The sequence below is a fragment of the Pogonomyrmex barbatus genome, unplaced genomic scaffold (genome assembly GCF_055798465.1).
Source record: "Pogonomyrmex barbatus isolate J1 unplaced genomic scaffold, ASM5579846v1 scaffold2, whole genome shotgun sequence".
NCBI classification, from domain to species: Eukaryota; Metazoa; Arthropoda; class Insecta; order Hymenoptera; family Formicidae; genus Pogonomyrmex; species Pogonomyrmex barbatus.
The window spans coordinates 25,808,535-25,814,719 of NW_028297116.1; the positions used below are offsets into that span (position 1 = coordinate 25,808,535).

At 28.3% G+C, this 6,185-nt stretch overlaps 2 pseudogenes; both read right to left on the reverse strand.

Annotated features, from left to right (window-relative positions):
• Positions 1 to 2,183: 2,183 nt before the first annotated feature.
• LOC148936854 (uncharacterized) lies at positions 2,184 to 3,897 on the reverse strand (annotated as a pseudogene).
• Positions 3,898 to 4,685: 788 nt separating this feature from the next.
• LOC148936855 (uncharacterized) lies at positions 4,686 to 5,828 on the reverse strand (annotated as a pseudogene).
• Positions 5,829 to 6,185: the final 357 nt, after the last annotated feature.

Here is a 6,185-nt window from a genome sequence, read left to right on the forward strand (position 1 = left end):
ATAAATTTAACTTTTTATAGCATCTCCATATAGCACGACCAAGCATATAACGTGGACAAAGGAAGAATATAATGTAATAATATTACGCGTCACTTCAACATGAAATAAAAGATCGACATTCTTTCGGGTAAACGAATCGTCTAAGAACGATGTTTCTTCGAATAACAGTGATCGTCTTTTTGCTTTGTTTCTGCTTTTTTCAATGAAAAACTTTTCTCGAATAATAGAATTATTACAGATTCGATCATGTTCGAACACGCGTGAGTCTTGGATGTTAGATGAGAAAAATTTTAAATAAATAAATTATTGAACATTCGAGTAAACTATAATTTTACGCTGTTTTTTTTCAACAAGAAAAGAATTTTCTCGAAATCAAAATGGAGGAGGAATGTTTAAATCGCTGTTTTGTTCTTCAAATTCGATGTTACTTAGATACTTAACCAAATTTTTAAAAAATTGAAATCACGAAATAAACATTATTCAAATTTTGGGAGAAATAATTTATATTCATAATTACATTTTGTGTTATATTTGTATTAAGTTTAAATGATTATTAATTTTATACGAATTCTATATTAATAGTTTTATTTTATACGTTTTACTTTTTCTTTGTATTTTGAATACTTTGTATTTTAAATATCTTTTGCATATGTACTCAGGTATAAAAAGCATTTTGCATTTATATTATAATTTATAAATAATAAATTTATAATAAGTATATAAGTTTGAAAGTATTATTATTTTCAACTTCACCTGTTATAATATTTATATAATAACATTATAGTATTTATATATTGTAAGAATTAGACGACCGTAAGCGGTCATGAAAGAGATTTGGAATATAAACAGCTAACAGAGAGGAGCCGTCGTGGTCGTGCAGACTAAGTGTCGGATTGGTAGACGAAGGATCTCGAGTTCAAATCCAGTCGATCTCCGTTAATTTTTTCCGAATCTAATAGATATCTTTCAATCTCAGAAGTGGGATTCAGCCTATATTATCTCAGAGAAGAGATACAGCCTATGTTACCTGACAGGTCGATCGTTCAAAAGTGAACGGAAAAAGTCGGGGAGTAGTACTCCAATGTCGTGTCGGTCGTTCAAAAGTGAACGGAAAAAGTCGCGGAGTAGTACTCCAAAGTCGTGTCGGTCGTTCAAGAAGTGATCGAAGTCGGGAGCAGAAGCTCCAAGTTTCGGATAAAAGTCCGATAGAGGAAGACTCGATACATTCGGGACGAATGTAATACCAGAATGGCCGAGCTGTAAGAATTAGACGACCGTAAGGTCATGAAAGAGATTCGGAATATAAACAGCTAACAGAGAGGAGCCGTCGTGGTCGTGCAGACTAAGTGTCGGATTGGTAGACGAGGGATCCCGAGTTCAAATCCAGTCGGTCTCCGTTAATTTTTTCCGAATCTATATCTTTCAATATTTTCACATGTCTCTTTTGATTCTTTTGTATTGAAATCATTTGCGTTTTGTCAATAATATTTTTATTACACAATAATATAGCTTTAATTGTATTTTTGTTCTTTTATAGATATTCAGATTACAAATACTGTTCAGATTAAATACAAATGTATATGAGATATAAATCTTTTGCTTTTTTAATAAACATATTTCATAGATAAGTTCAAGACATGCATATATCTTGTAATATATAGAAACTTTTCCCTTAAAGAGATAGATGTATCCCCAGTCAACAAAATGTTAGCAAAATGTTGACAAATTAACAGATTTGATTAGAAAATGTTAGCAGACTGTGTTCTTGTTTACATTCTGTTGATATTCTGTGCCAACTGGCAGCAAAAGTCGAGCACACCCTATTGTGCACAGGTCCTACTCGCTTTCTATCGACAATCTGACAAATTGCATGGTTTGCTCGTTTTCTGCTGCCAATCTGTTGACATAGAATGTTAACAGATTCTGTCAAGTTTCTAACAGCAATTTGGTGACATTGTCAGATATTACAAAGTTCGTTTACAATCTCTTGCCTTTCTAGCATCAGAAATTTATAGCAGACTGCGCATAATTTGTCTTTCCAGGTTTGGCTATCGCGTCGTATTTTCTACTCTTCATTTTCTGGAAGTGTACAGAAAAAGAAGACATAAGACACTGCTCTCTTGCTCTATCAATTCGAAACTTAATTTTGGTCAGAAGGTATACCCAGTATTATAAGATTTATGATATCACTTTATGCATCTATACAGAATTTTATTCACTTAAAAAACTATTAGAAAGATATTGTTTTGACATTTTTAAAACGTCTTATAATTCATTCATGATGTCTTTGGAAAAGATTTTCTATAAACGTCATCAATCAAAATCAATTATTTTGATAATTTCATAAAAAACAAGACTATAATTTATACATAGGTGATATTATAGATCTTATAAGGATATACCTTCTACTGGATATATTATCTATTAGATATGCCTTCTGACTAAAATCGAGTTTCGAATTGATAGAGCGAGAAAGCAGTCTTATGTCCTCTTTTTCTGTACACTTTCGGAAAATAAAGAGTAAAAGATCCGATATTTGTATTTAATCTGAGCTGTATTTGTAATCTGAATCTATAAAAATATGTATAAAAATAAAAACAAAAATATAATTGAAGCTATAATGTTGTCTAATAAAGATATTGTTGATAATTGAAAAGCAAGTGGTTTCAAAAATAGGACTATAAGACATGTAAATATATAAATACTACAATGTAATTAAATAAATATTGTGATAGATAAGGTTGAAAACAACATTTTCAAATTTATATATTTATTATTAATAAATTTAAATAAAAATGCTTTATATTATTAATACAAAATGTTTTTTATACCAGAGTACATATTCAAAATAAATATGACAACTATTCAAAAAAAACATAAAATAAACGTGTAAAATAAAATTATTAATATAAAATTTATAAAAAACTAATAATCGTATAAAATTAACACAAACATAACATAAAATGTATGTCATGAACGTATATTATTTCCCGTAAACTATTAATCATTATTATTTTGATTTCGATTTTTTAAAAATTTAATTATGTATCCAACTTTGAATTTGAGGAATGGTGTGGCGGTTTAAATATTTGTTCTTCATTTTGATTTCAACCATTTGTCTACCCGAAGATAAACGTCGCTCTTTCATTTCTTGTTGAAATGACGTAGTTATTATATTACATTCCTCCTCTGTCCATCTTATACGCTTAGTCATACCATGTGGAGATGCTATAAAAAGTTAAAATTTATTACAAGAGATTTCGTAAATAATAATATAATATAGTATAATAATCATAATTGTAAGATTTGGTATGTAGAAATATACAAGTATATATACTAACTACTACGCCTTTTTTTTTCCATACACTGCTCCACAAGTTGTATCAGAATCATCAGTATTGTTTTCATCATCGTGAGTTTCCATTCGAAGCTCTTCATTTTGTGTAAAATTATTGTCTTCTGCATTATTCTGCAGATTATCATCTACAATATCTTGTTCAATATCTTGATCTTCGCCTTGTGCTATTTTGAGTAATTTTGACATTTTAATAATTTCAATTTGTGATAGACTGACGGTAATGTTGCAGATGAATACTTTTATCATGACCTAGATAACTTGCCAAGTTTGTTACGTCATGGTCATATAAATTTAGCGTAATGCACCGTGTTGCGATATGTTTACGGAGTTTTGTACCCCGTAATCTGAGTGGCAGTTTTGCTCCACATTCTAAAGAATAATGACGCAATAAATCACATGCCCTTATATATTTGAAACGTTTTTTATCATAACCCGATAAAGCAAAAATATATGGATTTTTATCGGGTATATTCTTCTTCTTTGCGATATCGTAAAAGTAAATCTATACATTTCTTCATTTCACAATCTAGAAGGACGGGTACAGATCTCCCAAGCTTTCCTCTAATGAGAAATCTTACGTATTTCTTAGCTATCTGAAATATTTAATAGAGTTTATTATTTATATAAATTTTTATAATACGTTATTTTTTAATTTTATAATATGTACACCTTGAAAATATTAATGTATATTAATATACATTAGTATACATTAGTATACATTAATAAAGCCGGCAAAACGACTTTTCTAAATTTGCTTTTAGATAATAATTAAATTTAATAATAGTATTAATTTTAATTTTAATAAACAATTGTTAAATTGTGCGTTGTCTAAATACATATTGGCATTAAGTATGAATCATGATTTAGTAAATAAAAACAAGAGGTCTATATGTATATTATAAATTATTTATAAAATTATATCACACAAAACATTATTTTGAAAAAATAGCTTTCAACATCAATATTTTTAACGAATAATATCTTTTATTGTGCCATGATTACTGTATTGTATTTAACTAAGAATTCAAAATCGTAATATCGAAAATCTTATATTAAAATCAATCTTACAATAATGTTTTAAATCACTCACTTTATTTTAAATTTATTTGTAATTATTTTCATTTATATCGTGGATAATCATTAATTATACTGTTTTTATGCCACCCTGTGATATATATTTAGAAATTTGTATTATTTGCGATTAGTTATATTTGTCTTATCCTTAATAATGCTAATAACTAACGCTAATAACTAACGTTAATAACTTTGAATCTTTTATAATTTTTTATACAAAATATACGAATTATATGTAAACATATACATAAAGTTAGGTACATACTTCTCGAGCTTCATCAGATAAAAACGTGTATAAATCTGTTTTCTTTTCTGATTTGTTTTCTCATTTATATCTTCTTTTTGATGTCTGTAATCATTAATAGATATTTGTTCTATTTCCCCGGCTCTTCGTCTATTAAATACTTGAACGGATATTAAAGTAAATTGTGCTAACTGTCGCCAGGCACCATACGTAAATTCATCACTGAGTCGTTGAAACGCTGAACGTCTATTGGTTTGCAAAAAGTTATGTAATAATTTAATATCGTCTAATAATGGTAACTCTTGTAATTGATAACGTTTAGCTTGTAATATCGATTCTTCAACATGTATTACATGTACATTTTTCTTTTATTTACAGTTACACTAAAATCTTCTTGCAGTAATTTTAGAAAATTTTCTGTATTCTTCCTTTCATCCCAATTATTTCGTTTGATGCATTCAGCAATATTTAAATTTCCTATCTGCTTTAAAAGAGTACCAAGTCTTGAAACAATAGAAGGAGCTGTGTAGATTTTTGTATTTGATTTAAAACCTGCTACTTCATTTACAGCTGTAATACAATCATCATATTTTGATGGATGATAAAGATTGAAAAAATCTATCATATTTTTATTAACTTTTCGTAGGGTAGAAATCGTCCTAGTAATCTCAAACGAGATTTTATTTCCGTAAATGATTAATAGTTCATCATATCTAATCAATCTAATTATATCATTTTCTCTTAATACTGGAAATACAATATTTCTTAAAATGAAATTTGCACATTCATGAATTCGACCTTGAACTTTTCTCCCAAGTACTTTGACAGATCGGCCGACTGTCTTGTGTGTGTGCACTCTTTAAAATGATGACGTATGTTATTTTTGGTGAAAAATCCTTTACATGCAGCACAACATATAAAATCACATGCAGTCCTTTTCCTAGATTTAGTCGGTCTTCTACAAACTAACAATTCTTCGTTATTATATGAAGGATCCGTGTTAAATATGTAATTTCCTCTTCGTCTAAGGAGTCCAATAATTTTCTGTCTTTCTTTGTTGCCTAATATAAAAGACAGAAATGGAGAAACTAATAAAAAATTAATTAAATTTATAACGAATGTAATAGAAACATGAAATATAGAAAATGCAAATTTATGCAGTTAATGGGTGCAATTTTGGAATTAGTGCACTTTAAGTGCTGAAATGTATAAATGTATGAAATATATAGATACCGTAGAATATAATTAAATAATAAAGTATTCGTTGGTCATTAATGTATTTTTTGCTAAATAATGTGATGACCCTCACTACGGGTTGCTCTCTCTCTCTCTCTCTCTCTCTCTCTCTCTATATATATATATATATATATATATATATATATATATATAGAGAGAGAGAGAGAGAGAGAGAGAGAGAGCAACCCGTAGTGAGGGTCATCACATTATTTAGCAAAAAATACATTAATGACCAACGAATACTATATATATATATATATATATATATATATA